Genomic DNA, 17,919 nt, shown 5'->3' on the forward strand with positions numbered 1-17,919 from the left:
ATTCTCCTTGGCGGTCCCCTTCTCCTGTCGGCAGCCTTTCATAGGTCTGTCTATCAAGGAGCTTTGGCAAAGATCAGTGGGTGCACGATGGTCCCTCAAGCTCGGGGAGAGGTCTCCTTACCAGGTCCTCTCTTGGATCAGTTCTTGAAGGCACAGCAGCTTTCAGATTACACGGAAGGGACCAGCAGTTCACCTTCTTCTTCCGGCTCGGTTTCGAGAGCAAGCATCAAGTATCAACTTCAACTTCTGAATGATTTCTAGCAGTGAGAGGCCCCCAGATATACTGTTAATCTCCCATTCATTTTGCTGGGTCACCCTAGGCAACCAATCACTCAGAATGGCATTCAGGCAGTCAGTCAGCCAATCAGGCGCACAGTGCATTCAGTTCATTATTCTCCATCCAGACACTCATAACACAGAATGTGGATTCGGACAAGTACTCTGCCATTCAGCACTACACAGTGCATTCATGCCAGTTTCTGGCAGGGCTGTCTCAGTCATTGTGTCAAACACCAGATACCAGGCACCCAATACACAGAATGCGTATTCGTCACACACTCCATTCACCCAGTTCTCACCCCACGGGCATTACCACAACATACGGTTGTTGGGAAGGCTCCAGCCAGTCTGGTCGGCAATTCCCCACACTACCATACATGGAACTCCACCCAACTGCCAGTCAGGGGGAAGGGACAGAGTCAGGGTTTTCCGGGACTTCGGAAAAAGAAGGTAACAGGCGATAGAAAGCAAGGGGCCACAGGGGCCATCTTGTTTCCTATCAGGAATCCACTGATTCCACTGACAAGGCCTGGCCATTGCAAAATGGAGGACGCTCAGAGCACGTGTCAATTCAGCACAGAGCTGCCACCAGCCCATACCCTGCTCTGTGGGCCAAACATCAGTGCCCAAAAAACATACACTAGGAGTACAGGATCATACTCCCACCCATGGGTGTCATAAGCGTATCCCAAGGGTCTGTACACCAAAATACAGGAAGAGCCGCATCACCAGGAGTCCCACATGAACTCCTGCACGGAAAACAAGTCAGAACACATGATAAAAAGCAATAAAGGGCAAGGATTCAGAGGCCCTGTTCCTCTGATGCATTTCCAGATTCACAGTTGCCCCCCCCAGACTGAGGTTGTGGTGCCTAATCTCCCCCGAGAGAGACACTCTCATCCAGACGGTCAACATACCTTCTGGAAAGGCCATCTGCATTATCATGACTCTTCCCTGGTCTATGCTCTATGGTGAAGTGTAGCCCTTGCAGTCTAATGGACCACCTGAGCAGTTTCGGGTTCTCACCCTTCATCTGCATAAGCCACTTCGTGGACTTATTGTCTGTTTGGACCTTGAAGGTAGACCATGTAAGGTAGGGCCTAAAACGCCTAAGGCTCCAAACTATACTAAAACATTCCTTTTCAACAGTAGCCCACCTAAGTTCTCTACCCTTGAGTTGTCTACTGATGAATATGATCGGATGTTCTCTTCCTTTGTCATTGAACTGGGACAAGACAGCTCCAATTCTGGTGTCGCAGGCATTGTTTTGAACGATAAAGGGTTTGCTGTAATCAGGCGCACAGAACACAGGTGCCCTACCTAGACTTTCTTTCAAGCCATTAAAGGCCCTCTGACAGTCTTCAGTCCAATTAACCTTCCACGGTTGTTTGGGCGAAGTCAGTGCTGTCAGGGGCACAGCTATAGTTCCATAGTCTGCCATGAAGTTACGATAATAACCAGTGAGGCCCAAAAAGGCTCTCACCTGGGTTTGAGTAGTGGGAGTCTCCCAGTCACGTACATCCTGTACTTTACTGGGGAGAGGTTGGATTTGTCCCCCTCCTACCTCATGACCAAGATACGTGAGTTTCGCCTGAGCTATCTGGCACTTGGTGGCCTTGATAGTGGGGTTAGCCCTTTTCAAGGCCTGCAACACTTTATCCAAGTGAGTCAAATGCTCCTCCCAAGTGGAACTGTAGATGGCAATGTCGTCTAAGTAGGCCACACAAAAGGCCTTCAGCCCACTGAGTGCATGATTGAATAAACGTTGAAAAGTGGCAGGTGCGTTCTTCAACCCAAAAGGCATGACCTTAAACTGGTAGAGCCTCTCAGGTGTTGGAAACACAGTCTTTTCCTTGGTATGGTCCGCCAGAGCTATTTGCCAATAGCCTGAGGTAAGGTCAAAGATGCTCACAAATTTGGCAGCACCTATGGTGTCCACGAGCTCATTAGCCCTTGGCAATAGGTGCGTGTCAGTTTTGGTGATGGCATTGACTCCTCTAGAGTCCACACAGAACCTCCAATCCTTGTTACTTGCCTTGGGGACAAGGACCACTGTACTGGACCAGGGACTGGTTGAGGGTTCAATGACACCCACATCCAGCATCTTGGCGACCTCAGCTTGGATGTGGTTCTTAACTGTATCTGACATATGGTAGCACCTGCTTTTGGCAGGCACACTGTCACCAGTGTCAATTCTGTGCCTATACCACGGTATAAGGCCTGGCGTCAGTGAGAACAAAGAGGCATAATCCCGGCGTAAAGCCATGCATGCCCTCTGCTGCTCTGTTGTCAGATCGGGAGAGAGATGCCCTCCCTCCACAGAGCCGTCCTGAGGGTTGCTGTGCAGCAAATCAGGAAGGGGCTCACTCTCATCCTCTTCTTGCACTGAAGCCAGCAAGAGACATGAGACTTCGGCTCGCCTATGGAAAGGCTTGAGTCTGTTAACATGGAATACCTGAGGGGCTACCCCAGGGACTCCCATGTCAACCAGATAATTGACTTCACCCATCTTGGAGATGATCCTGAAGGGAAACAAGCATCAATAGGAGCACACCAAGTAAAGGTGATTTACACTAAACGGTGAGGCACATATTAGTTAAACACTTACTGTGCTGTCGAGGAATACATACCCTGACACTGAGTCTGAAAAATACATGCAAAAAGAAAAGTGTCTGAATCTAGAGACACTCCCGTCCCCTGCACACCATTAAAGCTGAATAGATCAGTCAAATAAATTTGTTGGAGTTAAGCAGCATATATTTATAGTTCTGCATCAAAAGAATTCACAAAGAGGGTTAGGTATTAAATCATACACATCCTGCTTGTAAAAGAAACAAAATATCATAAACAGTAGCTGTCCTAAAGATGACAGATTGAAGTTTAATGTAGCAAAATTCCAAGCTCAACGCGTTTCGGGGTAACAACCCCTTCTTCAGGAGCGAAAAGATCTGAAAAGACTTAGGTGGAAAGAACCTATCAGCACTGTTTTAGTATTAAGATTTCACAATTTAGTTCTAATAGTCAAAATAACTTATACATTCGATATATCATCAGTATAATCTCCAAAAATAAATACACAGATTGACCCAGAGACAAAATCAAGTGGTGTTCCCATTGCAGTCAATATACATCAGAAAGACATCATACTTAGGTATGGAGATTACAAAGGTCCCAATCCCTCTACGTCATCACATTATCCACATTGTCTATATTGCATTGTGGGTAGACTCCAAAGGCGAGGCTCCAAAATAAAACTGCAAGTGTTCAAGTGATAAAAACTGTTCCAATAGCCAAAAATGGAAGTGATACCTGAACTCTGGTGTAGTGTATGGATGACATACTCATGTGTGGGAGAAAGGACTTCACGCAGAAAAAGTGTACAGCGAGCACCCTCGAGCAGATGTTCTGGATACTGTCGTAGGTTTCAAACCAAATCTATGCTGGATCTGCAAATAGGTGTGGCTAGGTTAGACTGAATGTCTCTTCTGTAAGGTGCTGTAACAAGATATGGAATCAGTAGGGTAATGGTGCTTACCTAATGTCTTGCGTAACAAGTGAGACAACCAAACATGTGGTTTACGCATTAAAAGTAGAATAGAGGGAAGATTCCACGTCTGGAGAGGAGAGGGAATTTAACAGCGATATACGTCTGAAAACTCCATAAAAAATGGACATTGATAGATATTAAAGGCCAGCCCAAATGAGCGCAAGAAAGTAATTTCTCAGTGTTCATAGTATAAACTCTACCTAACCGGTCTCCGGTGGAGAACTAGTGTAGAGACCGGAGAAACAATATATTAAAAGAGTCTGATAAAATGTGAGGTCCCTAAAATGCTTATCTAACATGCTCAAGATGTGGCTAGGTAAAAACACCAGGCCACTGTACGCTGAAAATTAGAAACCTGAGATGTAAGGATAACACCCTCTTAACACATGAAGCAATCTCGGGGTTCAGCATCACCCAGGATGTGCTGCAAGGTAAAGAAATAACAAGTAGCCGTTGTATAAAGTCCATTGTAATAGTAATCACTGGGCTATGGCTTTTGTCACATGAAGTATGGGGAACGCACATGAATATATTAACAGGTATTTATTATAATTTAACTAGTAATGTTACACATTAAACGGTTAACAAAGATATAAGCTTATAGTAAGGGGACATGAACACCGAGCTTCTTCCTTCTCTCCCTCTTTCTCCAACTGTCTCTCTCCTAACATTCTGGACTGGGACCCTTCTTTCATTGCCACGCTCTAACACCTCGTGCAGAAGCTCGCTGTCCATCTCGTGCTGGGTTCTTTGAAGTCCCAACACTGCACATCCCCTTTCCTTGCAGATTTAAGTAAACTTCTCTGCTTCACATAATCCAAAAGATGTTTAGGTAGTCTATAATGTCTTCCAGATCTGGATTTCCTCCTGGATCCTCCTGGAAAGTTATCTGGATAATTTGGCAAGGATAAAGTGCTCGCAGTATTGTGACTCTGACAGCACCTTGCTACATCAGATTCTCTTCCATCATCTCCCCTTCCAACATAACAGTCTCTGCTTCTTTCCATACATCCATCACTCCACTCCTTCCCTACATTTGTCCTCTCAACAGCACTCCTTTCCCAACTTTCATTTCGTAACACCATCACTCTCTCTTAATTCTTTACTCTGCCATCCATGGTTTTCACGGCATGTGAGTACATCTCAACCACTCTGATAGGTTTGGACCAGTGACAACCACTTTCCCGTAAAGGTACCGGGAGCTTAATTCTCACCAAACACCCAACGTGTGGTTCTAAACTCTTCCTGAATCTTCTATTATCATGTAGAGTCTTGTTAGCAATTTGTTTCTGTTCAATGCTCTCTCTCACTCCTCCTAATTCCACCACCTTTCCAGCCACTGCATTCATCCAACCAGAGAACTACTTGGTATTCGCCTTCCTGCCCCTGCTCAATTCAAACAGAGTAACTCCTGTGGTGCTGTGAGGTGTAAATCTATGGGCTAGCACAGTTTCCCTTACAGCAACTTTCCAATCTGTCCCATTAGCCCAGGCTAACTTGATGGCATCCTTGATTACACGATTCAATCGCTCCACAATGCCATTGGATTGTGGATGATAAATCGCACAACACTTATGCCTTATGGAACGCTCAATCAAATACTTCTCCATCGCTTCGGATTTAAACTGCGGACTGTTATCAGTTAGTAGTTCTTCTGGGTAACCCTCTCTTCCGCAGAGTTCCTCCATGAACTCAATTATTCTCTGAGTGGTAACCTGAGGCATGAAGGCAACTTCCACCCAACTAGTCAACATATCGATGACCACTAAGCAGAACGTGGAACATCCCCCACTCCATATTGGACCAACCACATCCATTTCAATCTTACTCCATGGTGTAACGCTCACCTGATTCCCACGGAGGCGCAGGTCTGGCTTCGAGTGCTGATGCTTCTTCAATGGTGAAGCGCAGGACTCTGAAGATGGACAGGAAGGGCCCTCTACTCTGGCTTCTCCGGCTCGCAGGAATATTCCCCTGTGCGTGAAAAGGGAGTATTACCTACTGACTGAGTTATGATCAAGCCTCCCACTCTCTTCCAACCCTCCACGATACCCTTCCACGATTCCCCGTGAAGTCTCACCTTAGGGTCAGGAAGGATGAGCTCTCCATCCTGCTTCTGATGCAGGGGCGCGTTGAAACCCAGTTACTTCACTGGATTGAGGATTGATGGGAGTTCAGGTAAGCTTGACTATTCAGGTAAGGCTCTGTAAAAGTTCAGTTGCAAGTTCAAAAGTCCAAGCTTAATAATAATGTTCATTGTCTTTTTGCAGCAAACGCTAATGTTTATGTCTTTTTTCCCCTTAGGGGCCGGGGTTCGGAATGCCGGAGATATGGCACCGACCCGAAGTGAAACGTGCAGTTCCAGTTCCAGTAAATGGCAGGTTAGTTCTGGATGAGCGCTCGGGAACTGACTTTGCATACGCTCATTCAATGTCTTTGTCTTTTTTCCCCATAGCGGCCGGGGTCCGGAAAATGCCTGGAAGCGGCAAGACCCGAAATGAAATGAGGTAAGTCTTATTCCCTTCCTTCTCTCACCTCTTATTCTTGTCTTTTTCTCTAGGCTCTGGGAAGTGGCTGTGTATCCGGATGATCGCTGCTGAAGATGGAGGAACCCAGGAAAGGTAAGTGAAATGCAGCGCTGCAGCGATCGTAACAAAATGCTTTTAAAAATAATGTCTTCCCTTTCAGGATCGTCGGTGATGTCTCTGTGGTGCAGATTTAGCTGGTAAGGTCTCTTGTCTCCCTTTGCAGGTTACCCAGGATGCTGACAGGCGTGGCTGAAGTCCAGATGCAGGAGCTGACACGGTGAGCGTCCAGCTGCGAGGAGCAGAACAACGCGAAGCGTGAGTTGCTGATCGGGTGTGGTTTAAATAGCTTTGGAAGAAGTCCCAAGTGTGTATCCTTCCTCCGATCAGGTATGTATCCTTCCCCGACCACACCCGGGTGGAAAGTAGTCCCACAGGTAAAGTAGTTCCATTCAGGCCTCAAGAGGGCCTGGATGTGGCAGCATGGTCTGCATCAGGTAAGTGCACATGAAAACACTTGAACACATGTCTAGCTTTATGAGCCTGGCGCCTAAGGCGCCAGGACAGAGGTCCAACATGAGCCTGGCGCCTAAGGCGCCAGGACTGCGTCCAAAGGGCCCCAGCTTGGGCCCGCTGGCACTCCCCTGGGGGAAATGATGCCTGCCTCTGGGGTCGCTGGGTCGGACCTGGCTCCTTGGAGGTAGGCTTGGCATCATGACAGTACCTCCCCTCAAGGCCCCTCCCAAGGTTCTTCCCTCCGGGGGTTTGGGCTTGTTCAGAAATCTCCAGTGAAACCTTTGTACTAATCGAGGTGCGTGGACATGGTTACTAGGCTCCCACGATCTCTCTTGAGGTCCATGTCCCTTCCAGTCAACAAGAAAGAAGAGTTTCGACTTTACCACCTTGGAGTCTAAAATGTCTTTAACTTCGAATTCTAATTCCCCTTCAATTTGGACTGGATCTGGAGGCTTGGACAATCGGGTTCCTGGTTGTACTGGCTTCAAAAGTGATGCATGAAAAACTGGATGAATACGCGTGTTGGATGGTAGATCCAGTTTAAAGGCAACTGGGTTGATTATAGCTTTGATGGGATAAGGTCCTATGAATCTGGGATTGAAGGTTCGCGGGCCCTTGAGGGGTAAATGTTTAGTTGCTAGCCATACCTGGTCTCCTACTTGGTAAGGAGGAGTTTTACTTTGGTGCAAATCAGCGTTTTCTTTATACTTTTTCTTGGCTTGCTGTAAATGAGTTGCAGCTTCTTTGAAGGCTCGGGTTATTGTGGAATGCAGATGATTTACTGCGGGCATTTCCAGGGTCAGAGGTGGATCTAGGTCAGAGGTCCAAGGATGGTGACCATACAAAGTATAAAAGGGGGTTTGTCCGGTTCCAGAATGCACTGAATTGTTGTATGCATATTCTGCGATCCAAAGGATGTCTTTCCAATTTAACTCGGATTGGTGTAACATGCACCGAAGATATTGCTCGAGAGTCTGATTGGTTCTCTCGGTTTGTCCGTCGGTCTGGGGGTGGTGGCTGGTGGATAACCGCACATCTATTTGTGCTAGTTGGCAACACTTCTTCCAAAAATGTGAGATAAATTGACTTCCACGATCCGAGACTAATATGGAAGTGAAACCATGTATGCAAACTATATTCTCCAGGAATTCCTTGGCCAAGGTGGGAGCTGAAGGCAAACCCTTTAAAGGGATAAAGTGGGCCATTTTGGAGAATAGGTCCACAATTACAAGGATTGTGTTGTAACCAGCACAAGGAGGCAGATCTGTTATAAAGTCCATTGACAGGGTGTGCCATGGCGCCGGTGGAATATCCAAGGGTTGAAGTAGGCCGGCTGGCCTTTTCTTTTGAGCCTTGTTTTGGGCGCAAATTCCACAAGACAGTACAAAAGACTTTATGTCTTTTCTCCAAGAAGGCCACCAGAAGTGGCGTTTGATTTTTTCCTCCATTTTAGCGATACCAGGGTGTCCTTCCATTAAAGATTCATGATGATGGGCAATAACAAGTTCTTGCAATTCTTTACTTGGTAGAAACAACCGCTCCTGGAAGTAGGGTAAGTCATCCTTAACGGTGTAATGAGGACCTTTTTGACTCCATTCCAGTAAGGTTGAAGAGTCTAGAAGTTGTTTTACTTGTGTTTGGATATCCTCAATAGTTTGCAATGAAGTTAAGCCTAAGATTCTTTGCTCAGGTATGATGGGCACAGGTTCTAAGCTCGAATTAGGTTCTTCCATGCCAATCCGGGATAAGGCGTCTGCTTTTCCATTCTTGCAGCCAGAGCAATAGGTAATTACAAAATCAAATTCCGCAAAGAATAGAGCCCATCAGAGTTGTCGTGAAGATTGAGCTTTGGCCGTTTTTAAATACTGTACGTTTCTGTGGTCCGTAATTACGGTGATGGTGTGTCTTGCCCCGAGAAGGTAGTGACGCCAAGCCTTGAAAGCAGATTTCATGGCCAGTAACTCTTTATCGGTGATTGCGTAGTTGATTTCAGGAGGAGAACATTTTCTGGACCAAAAGGCCACTGGGTGTAGTTGGTTAGTTTTTGGGTCTCTTTGCGACAGGACAGCTCCCATGGCCGAACTGGATGCATCGGTTTACACTATGTACGTGAGATCTGGGTGCGGGTGCTTCAATACAGGTGCAGAGGTGAATTTGGTTTTCAGGTCCTGGAAGGCTTGTTCGGCCTCAAGAGTCCATTCAAAGCGTTTGTTTTTCTTTAGGAGAGCGGTGATGGGTTGGACTGTTCGGGAAAATTCCGGGATGAATCTTCGATAGAAATTGGCAAAGCTGAGCATGCTCTGAACTCCCTTCACCGAGCTTGGAGATGGCCATTTGAGGATGGCGTCCACCTTTCGCGAGTCCATTCGGACTCCTTGAGGTGTCAGGATGAATCCGAGAAACTCAACTTCTGTGGTATGAAAAATGCATTTTTCGAGTTTTGCAAATAATCTGTGCTGGCGCAGTTTCTCAAGAACTGCCCTAACATGTTTTCTGTGATCAGATTCTGAAGAAGAGTACACCAGGATGTCGTCAATGTAAACAATGACACAGACATCGATAAGTTCCCGAAGAACATCATTCATAAAGTACTGAAAGGCGGCAGGTGCATTGCACAAACCGAAGGGCATCACCTGATATTCAAAGAGCCCAAACTTGGTGCGGAATGCAGTCTTCCATTTGTCGCCTTCTTTTATGCGCACCAGGTGATAAGCTCCTCGGAGATCTAACTTGGTGTACACACAAGCGTCTTTCACCTGGTCGATAAGCTCAGGGATCAAGGGCAGAGGATAACGATTCTTAATCGTTATTTGATTTAGGGCGCGATAGTCTATACACGTTCTAAGGTCGCCTTCTTTTTTCGGCACGAAGAACAGAGCTGAAGAGACAGGAGACTTGGACGGGCGAATAAAACCATTGGCTAGGTACTGATCTAAATACTGACGCAAATGCAGGTTCTCAGGTTCCGTAAGAGCATAAATCCTACTACAAGGTAGTTGAGCATTGGGTACCAGATCGATTTGGCAATCATAAGACCGATGGGGAGGTAACGTGTTAGCCTGTTCTTTCTGAAAAACGTCTTGGAATTCTTGGTATTCTGACGGTAGCTGTACAGGGGTGGAAGTTGCTGAGGCTAGACCCATAGCTGGATTTCTTAGATAACAAGTTGGTTCACAATCAGGAAAACTTATCTTCTTTGCTCGCCAGTCAATTCTGGGATTATGTGTTTCTAACCAAGGAATTCCAAGCATTACTTGAAATTGTGGGGCCTTGATCACATCAAACACGATTGCTTCCCGATGTCCATCCTGACCAACCAGTGTCACTTCAACAGTGGAATGCGTTACAGGCCCTGAGGCTATTTCGGTTTCATCTACTGTAGTAATGACATCTTGGGTTACTTTCGGGCGCAGAGGAAGCTTAATCCTGAAAGCCAATTCACGATCTATGTAATTTCCAATAGCTCCACTGTCGATGTATGCTTTTATAGCATGCAGCTGCTGAGGCTGTTTTGGGTCCACGAGCACCATTGGCATGACAAAATGCGAGGTCAAAGAGTTAGTTTTCAAGCTCGGCAAGCGGACCCCTACGCTTGCCGGGCTAGGTCGTTTCCCGAACCAGGTGTCACTAATTCGTTATCAGTAGCTCCAACCACCTTCTTAAGTGGTTTAACTGGACAATTTCGAAGAAAGTGACCGGAAGTCCCGCAATACAGACAAAGTTGCATTTGCCGCCTTCTCTCTCATTCTTTCTGCTAATGGTCCTTTAACCCCACCGATTTGCATAGGTTCAGATACGTCGGTACTCTTGGAGTTAGCGTGGGTTTTGATTGGTGCTCGGTTTTCATACTTGAACCAATCTGCTTTTCTATTTTGAAGTCTGTGATCAAGTTGAACCACCAAGTCAATGTAGTCTGCGCAGACCTGGGGTGGGTTTACTATCTGAGCTACAACATCCTTAAGCTCTCCGCGCAGGCCTCGATGAAACAATGTGATCCTTTTGCTTTCTGGCCATCCAGTTTCCACAACCAGTCTGTTAAAGGTGGCTATGTAGGACCGAAGATCCTGATTACCTTGTCGTAAGGATAGCAGTTCGTTATCAAGGGCCTGTCCTTGAGAGTGTCGAGCGAACAACCTTTCCATGCTGGCCTGGAAGCCCTGAAAATTCCGAAGAATGGGATCATCCTGATTTACCAATGGAATAGACCAATCGGCAGCACTGCCACTGAGGTAAGATAGTATAAAGGCTACCTTGGTCTGGTCGTTAGGGAAGGCTCCGGGTCTGCATAGAAAGTGTAAATGACATTGGTTCATAAAGACGGCATATTTCTTGGGATCTCCCGCAAAACGTTCAGGCGGGGCCAAAGGCATGTGTCCAGGTAGATTAATTTGTACCGGGTTACTCAAACCCATTGATGTGGAAATGTCTCCGGAATTAGGTAAAGGAGTGTGCCCTGCCTGGGCCTGTAATAACCTTTTGGCTAGGTCAGTCTCGGAAGTCTCCATAGCGCCCGGGTGGGAAATTGTGGGTGGGCTTCGCATTCTGTAACGCTCACCTGATTCCCATGGAGGCGCAGGTCTGGCTTCGAGTGCTGATGCTTCTTCAATGGTGAAGCGCAGGACTCTGAAGATGGACAGGAAGGGCCCTCTACTTTCTTTTCTCCGGCTCGCAGGAATATTCCCCTGTGCATGAAAAGGGAATATTACCTACTGACTGAGTTATGATCAAGCCTCCCACTCTCTTCCAACCCTCCACGATACCCTTCCACGATTCCCCGTGAAGTCTCACCTTAGGGTTAGGAAGGATGAGCTCTCCATCCTGCTTCTGATGCAGGGGCGCGTTGAAACCCAGTTACTTCACTGGATTGAGGATTGATGGGAGTTCAGGTAAGCTTGACTATTCAGGTAAGGCTCTGTAAAAATTCAGTTGCAAGTTCAAAAGTCCAAGCTTAATAATAATGTTCATTGTCTTTTTGCAGCAAACGCTAATGTTTATGTCTTTTTTCCCCTTAGGGGCCGGGGTTCGGAATGCCGGAGATATGGCACCGACCCGAAGTGAAACGTGCAGTTCCAGTTCCAGTAAATGGCAGGTTAGTTCTGGATGAGCGCTCGGGAACTGACTTTGCATACTCTCATTCAATATCTTTGTCTTTTTTCCCCATAGGAGCCGGGGTCCGGAAAATGCCTGGAAGCGGCAAGACCCGAAATGAAATGAGGTAAGTCTTATTCCCTTCCTTCTCTCACCTCTTATTCTTGTCTTTTTCTCTAGGCTCTGGGAAGTGGCTGTGTATCCGGATGATCGCTGCTGAAGATGGAGGAACCCAGGAAAGGTAAGTGAAATGCAGCGCTGCAGCGATCGTAACAAAATGCTTTTAAAAATAATGTCTTCCCTTTCAGGATCGTCGGTGATGTCTCCGTGGTGCAGATTTAGCTGGTAAGGTCTCTTGTCTCCCTTTGCAGGTGACCCAGGATGCTGACAGGCGTGGCTGAAGTCCAGATGCAGGAGCTGACACGGTGAGCGTCCAGCTGCGAGGAGCAGAACAACGCGAAGCGTGAGTTGCTGATCGGGTGTGGTTTAAATAGCTTTGGAAGAAGTCCCAAGTGTGTATCCTTCCTCCGATCAGGTATGTATCCTTCCCCGACCACACCCGGGTGGAAAGTAGTCCCACAGGTAAAGTAGTTCCATTCAGGCCTCAAGAGGGCCTGGATGTGGCAGCATGGTCTGCATCAGGTAAGTGCACATGAAAACACTTGAACACATGTCTAGCTTTATGAGCCTGGCGCCTAAGGCGCCAGGACAGACGTCCAACATGAGCCTGGCGCCTAAGGCGCCAGGACTGCGTCCAAAGGGCCCCAGCTTGGGCCCGCTGGCACTCCCCTGGGGGAAATGATGCCTGCCTCTGGGGTCGCTGGGTCGGACCTGGCTCCTTGGAGGGAGGCATCATGACAGTGGAGCCTTAAGTACATCTCTCAAAACCATGGGATAACTTGCACCCTTACACACTTTATCACTTCTTGAGCAAAGGATACATTTCCTGATCTGTTCCTCCACTTGACGGTCACACCCAGGCCACCAATATGTGTTCCTGATTCTTCTTTTCGTTTTTACGATCCCTTGGTGGCCTTCGTGACCCAGCTGCATTATTTTTCCTCTGAGGCTAGCCGGGGGCACCATCTTGTCTCCTCTCATTAGGTAACCGCTCTGTAGGTAAAGTTCATCTCTGACATCCCAGAAATCACTGGCGCCTGCCTGAGTAATCTTGCTTCTGTCCCATTTTCCTTCTTCTACACATTTCACAACTTCCAACATAATTGCATCTTTGTTCATCTCCTCATCCCATTCTAGCCTAGATATTGATTGCTCTGATATCTCACATACCACTTCTTGATCTTCTGAATCATCCTCGACATCATAGAGATCAGTCAAACGTGACAAACAATCTGCTGAGTGATTTATCGATACAGGAATATACACTACTCTGAAATTGAATTCCTGAAGTCTCGATACCCATCTTCTGATCCTACTGGAGACCTTGTTGAGACCCTTTCTGTTAAAGACCTCTACCAGTGGTTTGTGATCTGTTTGGATGCTAAACTGCACTCCCCATACAAAACCTCTAAACTTTTCTGTGGCCCACTTCATAGCCAGTGCCTCCTTCTCAATGGTAGCATAATTCTTCTCTGCCCCTTTGAGCAATCTGGATGCAAAGGCAATCACCGATTCGCGCCCATCATGATATTGTGACAGAGTTGCTCCCAAGCCAACTTCACTAGCATCTGTTGTAATTATGGTTTTCCTTCCCCTCACGTAGCTTTGAAGAGCAGGGGCTCTAACCAGGGCTTCCTTGATGAAATGGAACTCTTTTTCACAAGCATCATTCCACATGAATTTCTTATTCCCTTTCAACAGATTCCTCAAATCTACAGTGTGACTGGAGTAATTCTCGATGAATTTTGCATAGTATTCTGCCATGCCTAAAAATGTTCTGAGTTTTCCCTTGCTACCTGGCGTGATCATGAGTCTAATAGAGTCGGCCAGATCTTTCTTTGGTGTGATTCCGTCTCTTGATATTACGTGTCCCAAGTACTCAATCTCCCTCCTGTTTATTTTTGATTTGTCTTTACTTAACACCATTCCAGCTTGATGTAGTTTTCTGAGCACCTTCTTCAGTCTTGTGTCATGTACATCTTGATCATTAGCATAAATAAGAACATCGTCTTGAAAAAATACTATTCCTTCTTCCTCCCCAAGGATTCTATGCATAACCTTCTGGAATGCGGACGCTGCAGAAAGCTGTTAGGTGTTTGAGCCATCATGTAATTTCACCTGGTAGTAGGCAGCTGTGAGGTCTAAAGTGGAGAATATCTTGGCAGGCCCCAGAGTTGATATAAACTCTTGGATGTTATGCAAGTGGTGCCTATCAGGGATAATACACTTATTTAACTCCCTCATGTCTACACATAATCTCACCTTCCACAAGCTCTTCCTTACCACCACCATTGGTGAAACCCACTGTGCTGCATCTTTCTTTTCGATTATGCCTTGATTCTCCAGTTTCTGCTGTTCTTTCCTGACTTCATCTCTGAGAGCCAAAGACACATTTCAAAGTTTCTGAGCGACAGGTCTAGAGCCTGATTTGAGGAGTATACGATGTGAAAAACCTTTCAAACATCCTATGACATCTTCTTTGAATATTTCATCCTTAATCTTCTAAATATTGTCACTTCCAGCTTCTCCAATTTGATACACCGAATCATCGGAGTTAGGGTCCAAGCGTACCCTCTGCAGTTTCTGATGGGTCCAACTGAGTAAGGAAGTCTCACCATGTTTAGAAACATATATACAACCACATACCTGTCTGTCTTTGAACTCTATTGTGGCCATGAACCACCCAATCAAGTCTATCTTGGTTCCACCATACGCCTTGGGCCTCACATCAACTTCACATAAATATTCCGGTCCACATGTTGTCCAAACATCTTCAGGAATAAGGGTACATTTGACACCTGAGTCCACCATCATCACAATGGGGCAACCATTCACCGTTATTTTTGCCCTAGAACTGTCAATTTGTGTGCCTTCATCGGAGACCATGAATATGCATTCTTCGTCTCTATTATCATCATCAATCCAATTAAGAATAGAGTTGTCTCGGCGATCACTCCTACAGCACTTAGCTAAGTGTCCTTTACTACCATGCTTCCTACAGATTATTTTCAAAGCAGGACAAATACTACTATTTCCCAGTGGGATGGACTACCACACCTGTAGCATCCTCTTTGTTTGGCTCTTCCCCTTCCTCCCTGGAAGTTTAATCCGTTGTATCGATGTACTCCCCCTTGTGAGAACATTCTATTGGTTTCAAATCTATTATCTCCTCTCCCTGATCCGCGTCTTTCCTCAGTCTCGGGGGCTCCTGTATTCACACCTCTCTGTTGATAGGAGTTCAATCTGGGTATTATTCTCTTTTTTCCACCTCTTATGGCTCCTACCAGTTCATCTTGTTCTGACTGTATAGCGCTAACTGATGGTTTGATCAATACTTCTTTCACTCTGCTCTCTAATGTTAGTACACACATTTCCGTGTGTTCATCTTCCTTAGCCAGTCTCAAAACAATATCAAGTGAGGGGTCGTCCTCGGACCAAAGTCTCTCTCTGACCTTGCTACTTCTGCATTCGAGCATGATACTCTCTTCCAGTTGTTGATTGAATCTGCAATTCCGGGCTAACTTCCTCAGGGCAGTCACATATTGTTCTACCGTCTCATCCTGTTCTTGTATCCTCTTCCCGAACTGTACTGATTTTCTTCTCATAGTGTTTGTTAAGTTTTGAGATAGCAATCTCATACTCGTTCATGTCCCCTATTTCCTCATCTGATAGTTCAGGCAGGTCCTCATCCTTCTCCTGCCCTGCAGGTCCCAAACAGTGCAACAGCAGAGATGTGTTTCTTTCAATGCTATAGATTGTCCCGCAAACTACATGTGCATAATGCTCAAATGATTTGAGCCAACTTTTCCAAGGTAGTACTGGCTCCCCCAATTCTGGCAGGGACTTGTGGGGATGCTTGACTCCCTGCATTGCCATTCTGCTGGAGTAGAGGTTGATATCAATGTGAAACTACTTTTGGCCACAGTTTGCTGCGTTCCGGGTGGCAAATTGTTGTTGTGGCTAGGACTTAAATAGACCTTAATATGCTGATTTTCTCTATTAAATTGGCTTACTTTCTTTTCATTTTTATTTCTTTATTTTGCAGAACCATTGTGAGGAGTAGGAACAGACTAATGGGGATTATGCCGGCATGTGCTGAAGTGAAACAGAACTGTTTGTACGAAGGATAAGTGACAGGATGAGCGTGTTTACTGTGTGTGTTTGTCAGCTAATTAGCTGTGGCTTCCTTAAATCGTAGTCATGGCATTGTTTACATCCTGGTTGCCTGTGAATTTCTGGCCGGCGAATAAGGAGCTGCGGCGCAGTACAGATGGTCCCGCCCAGACGTACAGATTCGCTCTCCTTCTTTGCAGCAGATCAATGGGAGTACATCCCCACTTCTTCTCACACAAAGGGCCAATGAGTGTCCCTGTTAGGGGGGGAACGGCCCGATAGCCAAGCAAAAGGCTACATTATCGTGTGTGAGGGGCGGCTAATGGAGAGCCTGAAATAGGAATTGGAAGCGATGTGTCACTGTGGGGAAAGCCGACGGCAAAACCGTGGAGAGCAGCAGTGGCTAGGCAGAGCGAATCAGCGGGCGGCCAGATAGCAGTGTCGGTTCTACCTCTCTGCCGGCTAGAGATCCCTCTCAACGGCCAGATGGGTTGAAGAATCCTCGTCGCCAATGAAGTATGGGGAACACAGATGAATAAATTAACAGGTATTTATTACAATTTAACTAGTAACATTACACATTAAACCGTTAACAAAGATATAAGCTTATAGTAAGGGGACATAAACATCGAGTTTGTTCCTTCTCTCCCTCTTTCTCCAACCGTCTCTCTCCTCACATTCTGGACTGGAACCCTTCTTTCATCGCCACGCTCTAACACCTTGTGCAAAAGCTTGCTGTCCTTCTCTTGCTGGGTTCTTTGAAGTCCCAACACTTTTGTCACACCAACCAAATGTTTCATAAACCTGGTGGCTGGGTACCTGACACTCTCAACTGGTTTCGCTGAAGTCTCCACTCTAGCTTTCTCTAGCTGGATTTTCTGACACTCACTGTCCTTGTTCTTTAGTTCAAGATCCTTGTCTTTGAGTTCAAGATCCCTAACCTTTAGTTCCAGATCCCTGGCTTTAAGGATCACCTGTTGTGCCAACTCCTCTTTCTTATGCTCAGTTTCTATTTCCAGCTTTTTCTAACTTTATCATTAATAACTCAAGTTCCAGGGCATTCCCTGAGAAGCATTGCTGGTGGTCGGAACAGAGGCAGCAGGAGTGGTGGCATTCCCACACACAGATTCAACAACAACCCCAAGGGCAGGGGCCTCATTGGTTACATCCTCCCCTTCAAGAGCGTTGCAATCAATCTGGTAGTCCACCAGGGCAGCTAACAGCTCAGCCTTAGGCTTATCATCAAAGTCTAACTACCTGGCTTCACAAGCACTCTGGATAGCCTCTAAGCTCATCTGAGTCAATTTACAATTCACAATAGATTACATTGCTGGTAATGTAGTTATCTTGTACACAACTAAACCTCAATTTAACAAAGTGTAGATATTTTGTAAGTGGCAAGATCATACACTGATTCTTAAAACCATAAGCATTCCACCGCTGCCTCCAGTGTAAAGAAACGCACTGGTGGGGGTTGTCTGTACTCCTGCTCTCTATACGGCAGAGGAGAGGCACAGAGGACCCCAGCCAAGATTCTCTATTTGGTAAACGTGGGCGAGCAATCAATGCCTAACTTCTCAGGAGGTGATGTGGGCTGGTTCTTAAGTACAGTGTAGTCCCCAAGCACCCTCAAAGGAATGTCCACACACTATGTTAGTTAAAACACAGTCTTTATATAAATAAGGTTCAATGTTATTTACACTATCATGGTAATACACTTTGTGCTCTTAC

The sequence above is a fragment of the Ambystoma mexicanum genome, chromosome 1p, assembly GCF_040938575.1.
Source record: "Ambystoma mexicanum isolate Mex_15411 chromosome 1p, UKY_AmexF1_1, whole genome shotgun sequence".
In the NCBI taxonomy this organism is placed as follows: Eukaryota; Metazoa; Chordata; class Amphibia; order Caudata; family Ambystomatidae; genus Ambystoma; species Ambystoma mexicanum.